This window comes from Danio aesculapii, chromosome 23, assembly GCF_903798145.1.
Source record: "Danio aesculapii chromosome 23, fDanAes4.1, whole genome shotgun sequence".
NCBI lineage: Eukaryota > Metazoa > Chordata > Actinopteri > Cypriniformes > Danionidae > Danio > Danio aesculapii.
The window spans coordinates 31,656,070-31,676,538 of record NC_079457.1 but is presented as its reverse complement, the minus strand read 5'-3'; the positions used below and the strand labels follow the sequence as shown (position 1 = coordinate 31,676,538).

Here is a 20,469-nt window from a genome sequence, read left to right as displayed (position 1 = left end):
ACTCATCAGACCAGGCAATTTTTTTCCAATCTTCTATTGTCCAATTTCGGTGAGCCTGTGCCAATTGTAGCCTCAGTTTCCTGTTCATACAGTAGGTGAGAGTTCAAAGTGGCTATTACCGCCGTGGCTTATACCGCCGCCGTTTGAAATAAATGCTGCTCTGTTTTTAGTGTAAGACCGCAGTTTGTGAAAAAGCCGCCAGGGGGCGCAAAGGGACGGGATGCGAACGGAAAGAAATAGCCTTTACAGCAGCTCTCTCTCTCTCTCTCTCTCTCTCTCTCTCTCTCTCTCTCTCTCTCTCTCTCTATATATATATATATATATATATATATATATATATATATATATATATATATATATATATATATATATATATATATATATATATATATATATAATTATGTATTTATTTAATTATATATAATTATAAATATATTCTTAATAAACTTCCCAGCCACAAATATTAAAAAACACAACTTGTATTAAAACTGGGCGAGGATTAGAAAGAATACGATGATTGTTATATAATTTAAAATGTTATTCCTCTTGTCCAATTTCTTTATGCACATTTTTTCACTCGCTACTCTGCCAGGAACTTCGCCGCTAGAGAGCACCTTCAAAAATCTCAATCTCATGGCTCATTCTTCACGAATATAGAATTAAAATAATGCCGCGTTTGGTTCATTGTGCATCCCGCGGGTGCAACCAACAAGAATTGTGCATTTTAGTTTAACTTTTGAGCGTTAAAAGCAGTTCGGTGTTAGTTTTTATTTAAATATATCAAGCCGAAACTAAACAGCGCATTCTCTCCGCCTCCTCGTTCATAACCAGCGGGACCGGGACAACTGCTGAAGCAGGCAATAGAGAAACTCCGTCATTCATCATAATCTTTCTTAGCTGATGTTTCGGAGTCGAAAGAATATATTAAAGAAAAATGTTCTTTTAACAGTCCCTATATATTTTATCTTTTTCTTTCTTTTTTTCCTGTCATTTCTCTTCAGCAAATTATATTTTTTAAAGCTGCTTGATTCTTTTAAAACCGAAAGCAGAGCCCGTCAATTGGTGTTTTTCCATAAGATACGTTTATCCTACGATAATTTATCCTCTGATCCTTTTGCATAAAGGTTTTAATAAAAAAAAAAAACAGGTCACTTAATTACTTTCGATGTGCTAAAATATTTGTTAAACGAATGTTATTTAAAAAAAAAGCATATGCACATATTACAATTGTAAAATAGTCTAAAATGCATGGTCTAATCAGAAATAAAGGAAATTAGTTATATTTAATGCATAAAATAGGCTAGCCTTTTTATAAATTGAGTTTAATTGATTTGAAACTTTTAATTGCATTTTAACGTCCTGTATAAATAATAAAAATTGCATCAGATTGACGAAAAAACGAATATTAATACCTGCAAACAGGGCCACGGTTACTTTTTTTTTCACTGACTGGCATGACTGGCAAACGCGTCAGAAAAAAACTGCTGAATCTCTGCGAATATTTGGTTAACTTATAAAACAAATGTCTGGTTTAGTGATGTTAGTAATGCATAGAAAAATGCAAAGCAGAATTCTCCTGAGCTCATTAAACCACTGATGACAGCGACGGAATCACTGGCCCACCACGTTCTTACGAACATATTTTATTTATTAAAGGTATTATTTCATTGACCTGAACATAACCAGTTATAATATAATTACTAACCCATCCTCTAAAGCAGGCAACACTCTATTCAGCTATGTTTTGTGTTTTTACTTAGAAATATTTTCTTTTTGGCGAATGCTTGGAGCGTAATATAGATATTTTAAATAACAGGTAGTAGGGGTGGGCGGTACACCGGTGTCATAGTCATCACCGGTGTGACATTGCGCCACGACATGGATTTCCTAATACCGTCAATACTGTAATAAATCAATTATGCGCCTTGAACGGCTGCATTTACATCAATAATAGCTAATTCTAAATAATAAGGCATTCAATTTTCTTCAAACGTTCAGTTGTGGTCTGAATACATGTCCTTATACTACAGGGCTCGAAATTGCAACCATTTTGGTCGCATGAGCGCCCGAAATTTAATCTATGCCCCCTTATAATATATTTGGGAGCATTTGTGTGTCTGAATATAATGAACAGGGAGCTTTTGTTACTGCAGGAAATACAAACGACTGAAGAGTGAAAAGTGCACAGGTTTGCAAACCTCCCCTAAAGTTATAATAATAATAATGGCGCAGATGACAGCGATCATAACATGAGGTAAATGTTGATCCGCCAGCTGAGATCAATCGAGTGTTTTCGGAGAAGGTGCCCGAATCTTGATGCGTTGCATTCACCGCGTGTTCAGCGCAAATGTCCGCTAAATATAAAATCTAACACTGTACACATCATCGCCAAAGAAACTCACCTTTACTAAGTTTACACTGAAACTACGGCTCATAACAAAGAGCGGAATTGCGCTGGTTGTCATCGCGAGAATCCTGCTCTGTCTGCTCATAAATTGGTGCGGCTGACTCGCCTGCTTTATTCCACCAACACAGAGAAATGAAGATCAGCTCATAACGAGACTGAGCATTTACAATGAACCAAACCAAAACTTTTAAAGAGTGATAGAAGTGAAACTTTCTTTTGTCCGTTCTTCCTTGAGATGTTTTTTATTTTGCTATTGAAAGTAATTCCATGATATTATACCGTCACCGTTCAAAAGATAGAAACATTCATTTTCATAAGGCCCCATATTTAATGCGGTTTCGTTTTTAAACGCATAGGTTTTGTTACGCCATCCGTCCTATAGGAGTTTTGGATTTTGTGTATTCATGTTTGTGAAAAACACTTAATAGTGGAGACCCCTTCCCCCTTCTCATAACCAAAAGCTTGTCTGTCAGGAGTTAATGGGCATCAGTGAGGCCGAAATCATGTCTATTTAAGTGTCTTTAATTTGGTGTATAGATTATTATGCGTAATTGAAACATCAAGGGGGACGCAGCAAAGTCACTTATAAATTAAAATTGTATTATTTTAAGCAATTTTATTATTTTTTGCAACAGCCTTACATTTAAAACAGAAACTTAACGGCGATTATAATCAAAAAGAACTCAGCCTGTAAGGCTAGATGTTTTCTTTCCCTTATTTATTAATTTATTTGTTCATGTGTTTGGCGCATGTAACTCGTGTGCCATCGTGTGCCATCGGAAAACTAGTGTAATGACGGCAAGCCATCTTTCCCAGACTCGGGGCAAAGTCCTGCCTCTCCTTTCACTCCGTCCCGAAGCCCCAGCTGGCCCTCCTGGCATCCTCTGCGTAAAACATATGCTGCGTAAAACAAATTTAACATTTAAATATAATTTAATTTAAAACATTTATTTTTTCCTCGCTGATTTTGGTTGGGTAATAAAGCATGATGACTCAGATATGATCTAGTTTAGCTTGCATGTGTGGGCATATTTTGACGTCTTTACCTAAAACTTTAAACATTTATAATATTTAAAATAAAACGGAAAGAAATAAGGAGACTAACATAATTTAAAACACTTATTTGGTGCTTAAACCACCTTCAGAAAGTTTTGCCAGCTGTGGTAGAGCGCAACGGAGGCTCCACTGGAATGTAGCAGATGTGTTAAAACTTGGTATTATTTATTAATATGTTATTAATGTGTTTTTGTGTTCCTCGTCTTGTACGTCGCCGTGTTATTGTGAGTCAACGTCACGTTTATCTGTCCTTAAGCGCGCATATAGTCGAACATTTCTGCTCGACATCGGTAGAAACAAACTTCACAAGTTAAACTCCGCGGACACTGATGAGCTGCAAGATTTCGGCTTGCTCCGGATGCGTACCCATCCTCCGACCCCCACCTCACCACCTCGCCCACAATGGAGGCGCTTCAAGCGGCGCGAGAGGAAGCAGAAGAGGGGTAAGCGCGGGGGTATCCGAACAAGGCTAGCGGCTAACCCCCACAAACCCGCAATCCCCTCCATCATTCTAGCGAACGTACGCTCGCTAGACAACAAACTGGACTACATCCGTCTACTTCGTTCATCACATAGGACTGTAAAGGACTGTTGCGCTTTTGTGTTTACACCACACAGAGAGGAGCTTACAAAGCCTTCCCCCTCCCCCACCTTGGTGGACCACTTAACCGTCATGCTAATGCCTGCTTACAGACCGATAGTTAAAGTCACCAAACCGGTTTGCAAGGAGATACAAGTGTGGCCAGAAGGTTCTTCAGAGGCTTTACAAGACTGCTTCAATACCACAGACTGGGATATGTTCAAACAGGCTGCCACTCAAAAGAGCAAGAGCACCAGCCCCAATCATGTACACCTTCTACAGAGGCACTATTGAGAGCATCCTGACCAGCTGCATCACTGTGTGGTATGGAACCTTGGATTTTCTGCAGAAAAACACTTCAATGCATAGTGAGAACAGCTGAGAAGATCGTTGGTGTCTCTCTCCCCTCCCTTCAGGACATTTACAGCACACGTCTTACCCGTAGAGCCCTCTGCATAACAGCAGATGCCACCCACCCAATGCACAACTTCTTCAGTCTGCTGCAATCACACACACACACACACACACACACACACACACACACACACACACACACACACACACGCACACACACACACACACACACACACACACACACACACACACACACACACATATTAATTTATATATATATTTGGTTGACAATAAATAAATAAAAGAAAGAATTAATGAATGAATTCTACAGTCTGCTTGTGCCTTTATGTTTATAGAGTTACTGGAGACATCCAGTAAGACACAGTCAAATATTCAGTCCAAATGCACTGGAGAGACCTGAAACATGTTAATTTTTCCTTATTGGCTATATGACATTTAGATGTTGCATATTATTCTGTGGTCTTAAGAAAAGTGTTAAGTATTTCAGCACATAAGAGCAAATATAGCTTATAGCCCATTTCGTTGCGCTCGGCAGCTTTTCACTAATAAAGCTCTTCATGTAAATTTCATTTTTCAATTTTAGCACGTCATATAAAAATATCGCCCTTGCGCCCTCATTTATGATATCCTGCCGCCGGGCCTGCTATAGCGAAACTTTATTGTTTGAGAAGAAACAAAAACGGAAACTGTGCATGAAAACCTGGCTGGGAAGACGGCGATAACATGAATTTTCTGTTCTTCAACGAGAAAAAAAAAATCGCAGACACGACACAATGACGGCGTTAATTATACAACGCAGTGTTTACGATCATATTAACAACTAACATTAATATCAATAACTCCTCTGGCTTTAGACTTTACCTTTTAGAGCTTGTTCTTGTCGGCGCAATATAAGTTTATTGCATGTATAGCTACGAATCAGATTATGAAGAATGATTAAGAGCATGCTTATCCTTTATTTCATCCTTTCCGTAAGGTGTTTTATTTATTTATTTATTTATAATTTTTTTAAATAATGATGACAATATTCACTATCTAAGCATTCCTCGGTATACTACCAACAAATACGCCCCTGTACCCAAGTAGCCTACCTAAGTTAATTTACATTTCATGTAAAAAATAAGAAATCAAAAAAGACCAAAGTATTATGCTAAATATCCGTACAAACGAACATGTTTGTTGTTTAACTTTCGCTGATAAAACAACACAATACAGCCTATAATAATGTAGGCTAGTTAAATAGAAATAACTTTAACTGCTTGAAACAGTAAACGTTACATTTTAGAAACTTCACAAATACTAATCAATAATAATATAAATAGTAACGTAGAACAAAAATATTAGCCTAGGCTTGTAACAACATAAGTCAGATGTTGAAAAACCTGGCTGGGAAGACGGCGATAAAATGAATTTTCTGTTCTTCAACGAGAAAATAAAATCGCAGACACGACACAATGACGGCGTTAATTATACAACGCAGTGTTTACGATCATATTAACAACTAACATTAATATCAATAACTCCTCTGGCTTTAGACTTTACCTTTTAGAGCTTGTTCTTGTCGGCGCAATATAAGTTTATTATAGCTACGAATCAGATTATGAAGAATGATTAAGAGCATGCTTTTCCTTTATTTCATCCTTTCCGTAAGGTTTATTTATTTATTTATTTATTTATTTATTTATTTATTTATTTATTTATTTATTTATTTATTTATAATTTTTTAAATAATGATGACAATATTCACTGTCTAAGCATTCCTCGGTATACTACCAACAAATTACGCCCCTGTACCCAAGTAGCCTACCTAAGTTAATTTACATTTCATGTAAAAAATAAGAAATCAAAAAAGACCAAAGTATTATGCTAAATATCCGTACAAACGAACATGTTTGTTGTTTAACTTTCGTTGATAAAACAACACAATACAGCCTATAATAATGAAGGCTAGTTAAATAGAAATAACTTTAACTGCTTGAAACAGTAAACGTTACATTTTAGAAACTTCACAAATACTAATCAATAATAATATAAATAGTAACGAAGAACAAAAATATTAGCCTAGGCTTGTAACAACATAAGTCAGATGTTGAAAAAAAAAAACTGCGTCTCTCCGCCTTTTGTTTTCTATTCATATTTTAAATTCTTTGCCAGAAAAACTAACATGTTGACTTTGTTCGGTTTAAGCGGAGACTTATTTGAGATTACAATGTTTCCAGCAGCACTGAGACGTGTGCCTGTAAGCGCATGCAGATACTTTTTCGCAACCGTGGCAAAGAGGGTATCTTGCTCCGCCGCCTGCATTTCTCGGAAACAAGCTCTACATCGCGGAGAGGCGCGTTCTCAACTACCAAATATGCTGCTCCATTTCTCATCAATGTCTACTATTTATCAGTTTCTCTTTTGTATTTGGCCATTTTTGAAAAGGCCTCTCTGCCATACCTGGCTGGACTAGCTGGGCATTTGCGTTCAGTAGATGACACCGGAGCTGGCTCCGCATTCCATGGGCTGGGTGACATGACCGCAGCTCTGGAGGTTCGACGTGTTTGTCCATTTAACACTTATTTTTCTAAGCAAGCCCAACAAATAGCTTCATCCTAATTATTGATTCGCCTTTCTCGTTCGCCACGAATCCAAAATGTTTCCAGATTGGCGCTGAGCGAGCATAAGCAGAGCGTAAAACACTGGCTGCAGTCAGTAAACAATTTAACAGATGCCCCGTCTGCAGCCAAACTTTAAAAATGTATAAAGCATATTTTAATCGTTTAACTGATACCATTCATCGGTTACAAACGTGCCCTTTCGGTTATTGCTTAATCGGTTATTTTGAGCATCCCCAACTAAACCGCATGTGCAAGCTCAATTTTTTTTTCTCTCACGGCCGCACGCCGGAGATCCGGCATGGTGCCGGAATACTTTAAGCCCTGGTAAGATCATGTTTATTACTAAGAAAACTAAATCAAAATTATATTTTAATTGAACACATCTGATCACATAAGGTACGCACAGAAAAGTCTGTTTAGTGTTGTGGAAAGGCAAAGCTGAATATCTGTGGTTAAACTGCCACCCAGCGGTCAAAAGCTGCTGGCGCACCAAGTACCGCTGTCGCCGCGGTATGAATGGCGCCATAAGGAACACATTGAAGTAGTAACATCTGTAGCTGACAGGAGTGGCACCCAGTGTGGTCTTCTGCTGCTGTAGCCCATCCGCCTCAAGGTTCAATGTGTTGTGCATTCAGACATGCTCTTCTGCTTACCTCGGTTGTAACATGTTTTTTTTTTTTTTTTTTTTTGAGTTACTGTTGTCTTTCTATCTGCTGAATCTGTCTGGCAATTCTCCTCTGACCTCTGGTATCAACAAGGCATTTGTGCCCACAGAACTGCCACTCACTGGATATTTCCTCTTTTTCGGACCATTCTCTGTAAACACTAGACATGATTGTGCATGAAAATCCCAATAGATCAGCAGTTTCTGAGATACACAAACCAGACCGTCTGGCACCAACAACCATGCCATGTCCAAAGACACTTAAATCACCTTTCTTCCCCATTCTAATGTTCGGCATAGTAATTGGAAAGGTGTACCTAATAAAGTGGTCGGTAATTCTTAACGTTTTTTTGGCGACAACCTAACTGTTTTATTTTAAATCCACATAAGTGTGTAATACCTATTAATCCATTTGTGTTTGGACAACATAAAGAAATTATGTGGAACCCTACATTTTTTACAGTTTTGTTCAAATGGCTGATTCAAAATGTAGAAAAAGTTCAAATATCTACAAAGAAATGCCAAGCAACACACTAAATATAATGAGAAATTTTGACAGAAAAACTATTTTTTTTTTTTTTGAAAAACAAGTCATCTTTGTTTTGTTTACAACTTTGAAAAGTATATAGTGTACATATTGCAGTGCAGAAGCTATACACAGTATTTACATTAAAGCTATAGTGTCCTGTGAGAGCAGAGCAGGAATGTCTGGAGGAGATGGAGAAAGTGTGAGGCGGAGCAGGATGTCAGAGTCATGGGAGCTTTGATTCTCTCCGGCATCTGTTTCTCCCGTGTGGGAGGCAAAGGGCATCTGTCATGTCCGATCACGGAGAGAAAGAGCAAAAAACATAATCGATTGAGAAGTTGTCAGGCAGCATGTGTGCATGTGCGCACAGAGAAAGTGTAGTGCTGTAAGATGGCTTTATTTTACATCACGACTTTGGTCTTTGCTATGGGCTTATAGTGTGTGTGATCTGTAGTAACACATTCTGTTTAAAAGGAAGAAAAGGGAAATGACGACTACCCTGTGGGGAAGAAAGAGAGAGAAACAGCCCCAATGTGCAATGTCTATTTCAAACTAAATCAGGCCAGAGTGATGCTTGTTTGAAGGTCATGTCAGGAGTTTGAAACGGCATGTCAAATCAGAAGTTAATTCTGGCTGGTATACACTTTTGGACTGCCATTGCTCAGTTGCTGTGATGCAATGGGTAGGTGTGGCTTTTAATCTCTGCCTTTTTTGACATGAACGAAGATATAGGCCCTGTCCATAAAAACACGGCTATTTTCAAAACTGCAATTTTTTTTATGCAATTGTTGATTAACATGATTGTCCACATGAAAAAGGAGTATCAAACAAATTCCTCATTGTTTGACCGTGGGATGGTAGTCAAACTCTTTTATCATGTTTACATTGACTTAAAAGCAAATTACTCACGAAATAAACTTAATTTCCCGTTTGATGTAAACTCAAGATAAATGTGTCATTATCTCCACCTGTAGGTTTGGGGTGGCCTCAACATGCATCAGAGTTTTCATATAGACAGTTTTTTTTTGTTTTAAATGAAAGCAGGAAAAACTTTGGTTATCTGTGCCAATGTGGGCTTGGTCTTATGCTAAATAAAATCACATTAAACAAATAAATTCCTTGATGAGAAACCTCAAAACTTGTGGCACAGAGAAATATCACACCACAACAGAAATATATGTTTGAATTTTTTTGGAGTTTATCACTGAGAAAGTTTGCATATCGCTGATTTATTCACAGCAAATAGTGCTAGTGACTCACGAACTGGCTCTTTTTAAGCATATCTCAGTTGAGAGAGCTAAACTTCACATTACATGTTTGTCTTTGTTTTAAGATCATCTACAATTCCTCTGATTAAGTTAAACACTCTAAAAGAAATATGTAAGTTGTTAAAAAATCTGATTGAGGGTTTTGTATCTGGTGACCGTTAATGCAAAAGCTTATCAGGGGCTTCTTAAAAACATTATTTGTTGTCTTTTTGGACAAAAAAAAAAGATTTTAATGGAAGGTTGTAATTTTTAAAGAGCCCATATTATAGATGAAATAGGGTCATATTTAGGTTGTAAGGGTCTCCAACAACAGTCTAATATGCATGCAAGGTCAAACAACACTTTGATGGTCTTATAATCTGCCTTTATTTTTACCTAGTTATCCCAGCGACTCCCATATGAATCGTTCAGCGATTCATTTGTACCCAAACCCGTCCTCAGCGCGAAGCTAATCTGCGCTGATTGGACCAATGACAGGCTGCTGCGATTGGTCGACGACACTGACAGGCTTCAGGGCGAGACAGAGTGAAATGCCCAGCAGATTATCAACAATATAAAAGTAGTCACAGTGTACACACGCTTCATAGTGGATTTTGGCTGCCAGTGGGTGAATGTAAATACAGACGATGGACTAGAAAATACTGACGACTAACTATTTTATCAAGCAAAAAGTCCAAGAACTGGCGAGGATATGTCCTAGCAGTCTACTTGCTCTTTTTACACACACGCACACACAGGGCCGGCGCGTCCAGAATAGAGACGGCGCGGCGGTGACACCTCCCTCCCCCTCCGCGTCCTCAGTTACATCCACGATTACAACCCTAAGATTTCAACCGCGACACCCCCTAAAGTCCTCACTTTACAAACGGGTCCCTTTGATCACCCTTTGCCTAGAGCTTTACCCTATTTAGAGACACACACACACACACATCAACCTCCTAAGAGGAGACACTCACACAAACGACCGTCCTCAGAGGAGCCACACACACACACATTACACACACACACATAGCTGACTATCCATAAACAAAGCGGCACGCGTCGCGTTTTCAACGTAGCTTTACACGCGATATGAGAATATAAAGAGTTAACCTGATACAGCACACGCGGTTACAAGTAACAAAACACAACTAAATGCATAATTTGCAAGCTAGAGTAAACGAGGCAACAATTTTAATCGCACGTACTTACACTAGTGAAATGGGGGAAGAAACTGATTCATGATCCACTGATCCTTGTTCTGACAGTCTTTACCGATCCTTCCTTTAACAAACTGATGAAGTCTTCTTTGTAAGCAGGTAGTTTCCAGAGGCTCTCGATCTGCTCAAGGCTAGGCTATATGCTAAGGTTTCATCTTTGGGTGAACTGTCAATAATCTCCATCTGCACAGCGTGACTTCATTCTACCGATGTCTGTGTGTGTCTCTGTGTGTGTGTGTGTGTGACTTTTTTTTGTTAGTGGGCGGGGCCGCAGGTTTCAAATCTCCCGGGCTTGCGCATGCAACTACTTGTGTTTCGTAGCTGCGTCATCGCGAAACACCTAATAACTCGTTTTTAAGACGACTCGTTTGAAGCACTATGAGTCGACTCTTTTATAGATGAATCAATAGTTTTAAACACTGTACACTTACAGATTTAAGCCTTAGCTGGATATTTCACTTCACTTAGAGCTGTGTGACACACTACATGGAAGGGCATTTTCAAAAAGCCATAATATGGGCTCTTTAACAATACTGTAATTTTTTAACAATACTGTTTTCATATTTATTCATCAACCATGTTGCAAGTTATATACTGTAGAGAGTTGTGGTGTTTTCTTGTCCATATCATAGGTCAAATATTAATGAAATTGAGACTAACTTGATAAAATGACAGCATTTGTAATTGCGTGTATTATCTGCTGCTCTCACAGTTGAGATTGAAACATCACTTGAAAATGTAAAAAAAATGGCTTTATTTACAAATATTTCATATTTTAAACTATTGCATGTTAGAACTTGGTTTTATAGTCATAAGAAAAATGAATGAAATATTTGGTTTATTTTTTATTAGGTTTTTAAACCATAATTATGTGCTGGAACAAATACTGTGTTACAAATAAATGTTACTTGTGTTACAATATCATGTTACATTAAAAAAAAAAATATATATATATATATATATATATATATATATATATATATATATATATATATATATATATATATATATATATATATATATATATATATTCAACAGTTCTCTCTGGTTCTAGAATCTGATTGGCTAATAGCTGTGGGATATTCTGCAATATTGCCACTCCTAAAGCCTCTTCACTCTTGTGTATTAATCCGCCCACATTGAGTGGCAGCAGAGGAATAAGCTCACTACACTTTTACAAATTTTGCAGCTGTTGGACTACATAATATACTTTTGAGGCTTCTTAAAGCAAGAATGTAGTTGTTCAGATTGCAACTATGCAGTTTATTTATAAGAATATTGCCTTTTTAATAATATTTATAATTTCGGAGATTCAGCACATTAGCGGCCATCAACAGAGCAAAGAATTTGGCGATTGACATTCTGCAACAAGATGGCGACAGAGACCGCATAATAAGACCTTAGGGTGATAAACTTATACATTCTAAGTCGATCTCTCTTTTTTATGTTGTAGTGCTGTATTTATACCATAGTAATCTGGTAGTGTTTGCTTTATTTAGCCTTTTTTGGGGTTAATTATTCTCCTGATTGCAACAGAGAAATACTGAGAAATCTCTGTAGACTGATGGCATTTCATGCCTTTCAGCCTTATAATCTTAAAATGTGAGCAAAATTACTTTTTTTGTAATCACTTTAGATATTATGCTAGAGATTCATTCGAATAACAGCTCTAAAGTGAAGTAACAACAGTTTCTGCTGTTCTGACGTCAGCTGCAGATGTGAATGAATGGCGAAAGAAAGTAGTTCCTCATAGAAAAGCGTTTTTGAGAAACTCTGTGTTTGATTTTCTACACACGATTATGCCTTCGAACTGCTGTATAAATGCAATATTACACTCATAGCAGTGCGATATGGCTCTATATTATCACTGGTGAGACACTGAGGCACTCAACCTGTGGCCTCGAGCCAACACACGCCTCCCACCAATGCTGATATACAGCCATATCACACTGCTTCTCATGTGATATTGATCATATATACATATATATGAGCAATATCACACGAGTAACAATGCTATATGACTATATATCGGCACTGGTGGCGTGCGTTGGCTCGAGGCCACATTTATTGTTGTTCCTCAATAGTCATTTTGTTTTCATACCAAGTAAATATAATGGTTTTGGATCCCTTTTATAATAATTAAATGAACAAATACAAGTAAAACATTCATTAAAATATTCTGCAGAAGAAATAAAAGTATTATGATGATGAATCTTATCACCATTATGTGATATCTTTACTAAGTAAATTATGACAGAGTATTTGTTTTTTCTGGTTAAAATTGATTTTATTTTACCTCATGTTTCCTAGAAAAGCACAGGATTTCAATTACGTCTTTAAAAAAACCTTAAATTTATTTAGAATTATTTAATATGTTTAACAAGCATCGCCTGAGATTTATAACCCCTGTATTTCGGTGTTAGCACAGCTTGCAGCGAAAGTAGTGTGTGTGTGTGTGTGTGTGTGTGTGTGTGTGTGTGTGTGTGTGCGTGTGTGTGTGTGTGTGTGTGTGTGTGTGTGTGTGTGTGTGTGTGTGTGTGTGTGTGTGTGTGTGTTTGTGTGTGTGTGTGTGAAAACATGTCATGTCTGAGGCGTGTCCTGCGGTCAATGCTTGTCACATGCTCGTTCACTGGGAAAACACACTCACACTGATTAATGATGTGTGACAGAAACTTAACACATCCCACTCCGTGTTTCACCGCTTACACATAGACACACACATACACATCATCTGGTCTGGAAAGAAGGAGATAAGTGTTTAACAGAGCCCGTAATGCACACTAAATAAATTGAAAATAACCCGCACCCTTTACTTTGCCACTTCAGATATTCCCGTCTCCACATCCAGCCCACTAAAACACTCAGATTCGCTGTTCAATCCAAACCCAAGACCGAACCGCATGGATGTGTCTGGCCTGGTTTAGCCCATATGTGCATCTCATCTGCCAAACACCGCTCTTCCACTGCCAGATTTTACAGATGTGTTTTACTTCATCCAGCCTGCCTCGGTTTTTCACCAGGCCCATATTTTTCAGTTTTTAAATTGTTCATGTTTATGTTTTTGCTTCATTACTGTGAGCGCTTTCCCAGTAAATGACTGACAGATGTAGGTGCCACTATGGACACGGTTTCAAGTTTATTATTACAAGTTGCTTTTAACAGATTGGAGTAATCTAAAAAAAATAATGTTTGCGGCTCACAATCGAATCACAGATAATGTACAAGCCATCATACTGCCTCAAAGATGCTGTTCCTCATTGTGCTGTGCAATTTCACGCTAAATAAACCTGACTACCAGTACCATAAAGAAGATTATAACAAAACAAGGTTGCCTGGATCTTGTCCTTACTAGTCAGTACTGTGACAGAGCCTACTACAGCATTGTGTGTGGTATTAGCTCAGTACTTTATATGCTGGAACTCATCAGAGGATATTGATTTTAGTGTTTCTTGCCAAGATGCACTCCTAAAACCACATAGCAACACCACGAAAACCTCTCTGAATGCAAATGAAAACACTAAAAGTACTCCTAGATCCACCTAGCAACACTGTGGCAACAACCTGTACATAGCAGGTTATATTTCTTGTATGGTAATGTTTGGTGTTCTCAAACCACCTAGTAATACCATGGTAACTGCCCAGAACAAGCTATCAGCTACACAGAAACATACTCAAAATATTTAACGTCTAGAACTACCTAGCAACACCCCAGCAACTACCTACATAGAAGGTAATATTTCTTGTATGGTAATATTTGGTGTTCTCAAACCACCTAGCAACACCATGGCTACTGCCCAGGACAAGCTACCAGCTACATAGAAACATACTGAAAATACTTCACATCTAGATCCACCTAGTAATACCCTAGCAACAACCTACAAAGCAGGTTATATTTCTTGTATGGTAATGTTTGGTGTTTTCAGACCACCCAGCAACACCATGGCCACTGCCTAGGACAAGCTACCAGCTACATAGAAACATACTCAAAATACTTAACTTATAGATTCCCCTAACAACACCCTGGCAACAACCTACATAGCATGTCATATTTCTTGTATGCTAATGTTTGGTGTTCTTAAAAACACCTAGCAATGCCCTGTTAGTGCTAAGGACAAGCTAACAATATTATAGGATGCAACACCGTGAAACCCCACAGAACACCTTATCAGCCACATAGAAAAACTCTGAAAATACTCCTGGATCCACCTAGCAACACCTTGGCAACCACCTACATGGCATTGCGTGTGGAATTAGCTCAGTAATTTATATGCTGGAACTCATCAGAGGATATTGATTTTAGTGTTGGTTGCCAAGGTGCACTCTTACAACCACATAGCAACCCCATGGAAACCACTCGGAATGCACATGAAAACACACTGAAATACTCTTAAATCTACATAGCAACACCCTGGCAAACAACCTACATAGCATGTCATATTTCTTGTATGTTAATGTTTGGTGTTCTCAAACCACCTAGTAACACCATGGTTACTGCCCAGGCCACCTAGCAACACCATGGTTACTGCCCAGGACAAGCTACCAGCTACATAGAAACGACAAATTTCTTGTATGCTAATGTTTGGTGTTCTTGAAAACACCTAGCAATGCCCTGGTAACTGCCGAGGACAAGCTAACAGCAATATAGGATGCAGCAACCTGGCAACCCCACAGAACACCACATCAGCTACATGGAAAGACACTAAAATACTTCTAGATTCACCTAGAAACACCTTGGCAACCAGCTACATGGTATGCCATATATTTTGAAGGTAATCTTGACAGTAACCACTAAAAGAACACTGACAAAAGCATAAAAGCACATTACATACACATGGTATGTCGTATTTCTTTTAAGCTTATGTTTGGTGTTCTCGAAACCACCTAGTAATGCCATGGTTATCACCCAGGAAAAGCTACCAGCTACATAGAAACACACTCAAAATACTTAACTCCTAGATCCACCTATAGCAAAAACCTGGCAACCGCCTTCATGATATCTCACATTTCTTGTATGCTAAGGTTTGGTGTCCTGATATCCACCCAAAATACACTAGCAACCACTCCGAACACACCGACTGCGTAAAATCACCAGACATCCAAAGTCTCCCGGAATTTCCAGGAGTCTCCCGCATATGCATTGAGACTCCCGGATGCCCGCAAATGAATGACAATCTCCCGGAAATCATCTGCCTCCCCCCGGTCCTCAAATACGCTGCATACCCCTCTCTACTGCATCCCTCCCCACTCTTCAGCTCTCTGCTGCATCCCTCCCCGCTCTTCAGATATGTCGCGCAACCGCAATAGCTTCAGTGGGTGACCATGTGAGAGTTGCAGAGAACTGCAACTCATAGAATCTCATTTAACTCATAGAATCCACCTACAGTAGAAACACTCAGGTAGCAACCTACATGGTATGTCATATTTCTTGTATGGTTTGGTGTTCTCATAACCACCTAGTAACACCTTGACAACCTTTCAGAACACTACTGAGACATCAACTGCATAGAAATGCAATAATTCTTTTGGGGTATGAAGGGGTTTTGTAGCCCTGATATTTTGATATGCCTTGTGTTTTTTTTTATTATTATTAATGGCTAATTAATAATAATTTTTTTATTATTATTAATGGTTACCTGCATGTACGGTTTTAAATTTTTAGGAAAAGGGTAAATGCATGGTTAAAAAAATCTTAAAAATAAACAAACAAATAAATAAATAAAACAAGATAAAATAAAAATAAAGATATAAATAAATAAACAACAATAATAATAATTATAATTATAATAATAATATTAATAAATAAAATAAAATAAAAAAATAAAATAAAAAATAATTAAATTAAATTATCAATAGATAAATAAATAAAATAAAAATAAAGAAATAATTAAATAATTAAATAAATAAATAAAATTTTAATAAAATAAAATAAAAAATAAAACAAGATAAATAAAATTAAATTAAAATTGAATGAATGAATGAATGAATGAATGAATGAATGAATGAATGAATGAATGAATGAATGAATAAATGTATGAATACATAACATTACCAAAATTACTGAAATAAGGAAAAGTAAATATATTTCCAGAAAATTGTTCGCTACTGTATGAGGATGATGAGAGTTTGTACTAAAAAAATCATGTGACTATCACCTTGCCCACTTGTTCACTATAAGCAATATATTGATTTACCATTTGTAAGACACTTTTTTTTGTTAATACTTACAAGACCCTATCAAAAACCTACAGTAGCAATGCATTGGTTAATTTAACAATTGCTACTTAATCACACTGTGAAATACTCATGTTGTGTTTGATACATTTTAGAAAATATTACGTACATATTAAAATATATAAAAATTGTTAGCAACTGTGTTAATAACCAACATAATCAACCAGCTAGCAGCAATCATCACAGATTTCTACAGAAAATGTAGAAATATATATAGATCTTCCATTATACTAGTCAGTTTTTGTGCTGGATCTGGAGCGGAGTGCTTGAGCCTGTTGTCAGTTGATGAGAGAATGGAGCGGATGAATGAAAACAGACAGGAAGCATGAGAACTAGTCATGCTTTTTTCTATTAAACGCAGCGTCCATAAGCTGACTTACTGTGTCCTCTCCTTTCATCTTGCCCTGATCTTTATTTATTCAAAAGACCAATGCTTTCTCTCTTTTTACTTCCTCCTTGTTCCCGCACATGTGTCGCAACACCTTGCGAAAGAAAGTGCTCAGCTATAACTCATGCTCTCATGGTCAGATGGATGGAAAGAGTGGGCCGCACATGTGAAAAACATAAAATGAGAGTTCTGAGTGGGTGCATGTGTCTGAAAGACAAAAGCACACATCTCCGGCTTATCATGTGGTTTCTCATTCCAAAGTCTTAAAAGCTTAAGAAGCCTTGGCAGTTCCTAATGCTCTCTTTCAAACAAGCGACTTTAATTTATACTTTTACATCAGAAACTACTTTTATTCAGCACTACAATGCAAATACAAATGTCTTCCTGTACTCCACACAATACAAAATACCAGTCAATTCTCCCACAATACTCATAAAGGCACATTGTTCATTTCTATGGAAATGACATAAAATAAAACGTTTGACATTTATGTATTATGCTACAAGTAGAAATATGTATAATTAGAAACAAAAGGGGAAGTAATTGGTAAGGTTTGAAAACATCAAAATATTTACAATGTTTTTTTTTCTTTGTGCTTTTTAAAATTAAGTAAATTACACATTATAGTATACGGACTAAAAGGTATGTGTGTAGGTATGTATCTATGTATGTATATATATATATAATTGAGGTCAGAATTACTAGCCCCCCTAATTTTTTTTTGTTTTTTAAATATTTCCCAAATGATGTTTAACAGAGCAAGGACATTTTCACAGTACATCTGATAATATTTTTTCTTCAGGAGAAAGTCTTATTTGTTTTATTTCGGCTAGAATAAAAGCAGTTTTAAATTTTTTAAAAACCATTTTAAGGTCAAAATTATTAGCCCCTTTAAGCTATTTTTTTTGATAGTCTACAGAACAAATCATCGTTATACAATAACTTGCCTAATTACCCTAACCTGCCTAGTTAACCTAATTAACCTAGTTAAGCCTTTAAATGTCACTTTAAGCTATATAGAAGTGTCTTGGAAAATATCTAGTCAAATATTATTTACTGCCATCGTGGCAAAGATAAAATAAATCAGTTATTAGAAATGAGTTATTAAAACTATTATGTTTAGAAATGCTACAGTGCTAGGAGAAGCACTGTAGCATCGAGAGCAACACCGAGTAAGTACATTTAGACCTGTTTTCAGTTGCTGTGTTTGGTTAGAGAACGCTTAGACTTGTTTCAGCTGGTTGTGTATTGGTTGTTGGACATTTAAAATTGTTTTTCAGCTATCTGTGTTTAGTACTAGCAAGTTTTAGCCACTGTTTCCTTTTGTTTACTGTAAGAGCTTGCGTGCCGAGCCGGAGGTTTTTTCGCGCGCCCCCGCGGCCGCAGTTTCGGGTGCTTTGTAACTTTGGAGGCGTGTCCAAACGCCAGGTAAAGACTATATATGTGAACACATTTGGTCTAGCTAGCAGGAGAAGCACTGTAGCATCGAGAGCAACACCGAGTAAGTACATTTAGACCTGTTTTCAGTTGCTGTGTTTGGTTAGAGAACGCTTAGACTTGTTTCAGCTGGTTGTGTATTGGTTGTAGGACATTTAAAATTGTTTTCAGCTATCTGTGTTTAGTGTTTGGTTAGAGAACAGTTAGACTTGTTTCAGCTGGTTGTGTATTGGTTGTTGGACATTTAAAATTGTTTTTCAGCTATCTGTGTTTAGTACTAGCAAGTTTTAGCCACTGTTTCCTTTTGTTTACTGTAAGAGCTTGCGTGCCGAGCCGGAGGTTTTTTCGCGCGCCCCCGCGGCCGCAGTTTCGGGTGTTTTTACTCTCGAGGCGTGTCCACCTGAGCTCAATCAGCAAAGCGCTCGGGGGTGTATATAAGCGACTAGTCTCACCGCGGCAGCGGTCGCGGCAGCCTCGTGTGAAGCCCGCCTCGTGTGAAGACCGACGAGGGTAAAGACCATCGACTCTACCTGTGCGACCCCACCGAGCAAAGACACCGTCAAAGCACTTGAGTACTTCTTACTTTATTTTTTTCCTTTTCTCTGCACTCATTATTGTTTTCCTTGCACTTTATTATGTGTTTACTAATTCCTGTTGTTACTAATACTCGCAGAGCACGGGATGTACGCTGCAGGCGCAACCCTCACAACCTTCGATCAATTCATGTATCCTCTATTTCACAACTCTCTCTCTCTGTGGGCCTCTGGAATTGTCAATCTGCTGTTAACAAAGCAGATTTTATTACCTCCATAGCCACTCATTCTGACTTTAGTCTCATGGCTCTAACTGAAACCTGGCTGAGACCGGAGGACACTGCTACACATGCAGCTCTTTCTACTAATTTCTCTCTTTCCCACACCCCTCGTCAGACAGGGAGAGGGGGTGGGACTGGACTACTGATTTCCAAAGAATGGAAATTCACTCAGAGACCGTCCCTGCCAAAAATCAGCTCTTTTGAATTCCATGCAGTCACCATTATCCACCCCTTTCGCATAAATGTGGTTGTCATCTACCGCCCACCGGGTACATTAGGTCACTTCTTGGATGAACTGGATGTTCTTCTCTCATCTTTTTCTGATTATGACACTCCCTTGTTGGTGCTAGGTGACTTCAACATCCACATAGAAAGACCTCAAGCTGCTGACTTCCAGACTGTGCTTGCATCTTTCGACCTCAAAAGAGCACCTACTTCTGCTACTCACAAATCAGGTAATCAACTAGACCTTATTTACACTCGACATTGCCTCGCTGACCAAACACTAGTAACTCCACTACAAACATCGGATCATTTCCTTCTCTCTCTCAACATCCACATTACTCCTGAGCCGCCACACACTCCTACTCTAGTTGCCTTTCGCAGAAACCTACGCTCTCTCTCACCCAACAGACTATCCACCATTGTTTCTAACTCTCTTCCTCCATCTTGCAAACTCTCTGCACTTGATACGAACAGTGCAACTGATACACTCTGCTCCACGCTAACATCATGTCTAGACAGACTATGCCCTCTGACATCCAGACCAACACGAGCCAGTCCTCCTGCACCCTGGCTCTCTGATGTTCTCCGTGAGCATCGCTCAAAACTTCGGGCTGCTGAGAGAAGCTGGCGAAAAACAAAAAATCCTGAACAGCTCATAACATACCAAACTCTTCTGTCTTCTTTCTCGACTGAGGT

At 38.0% G+C, this 20,469-nt stretch overlaps 1 protein-coding gene across 2 annotated transcripts in view; it reads left to right on the top strand.

The window, feature by feature from the left end:
• Positions 1 to 20,469, top strand: part of sulf2b (sulfatase 2b) — a 371,838-nt gene that overhangs the window by 236,553 nt on the left and 114,816 nt on the right. The window lies entirely within an intron of this gene.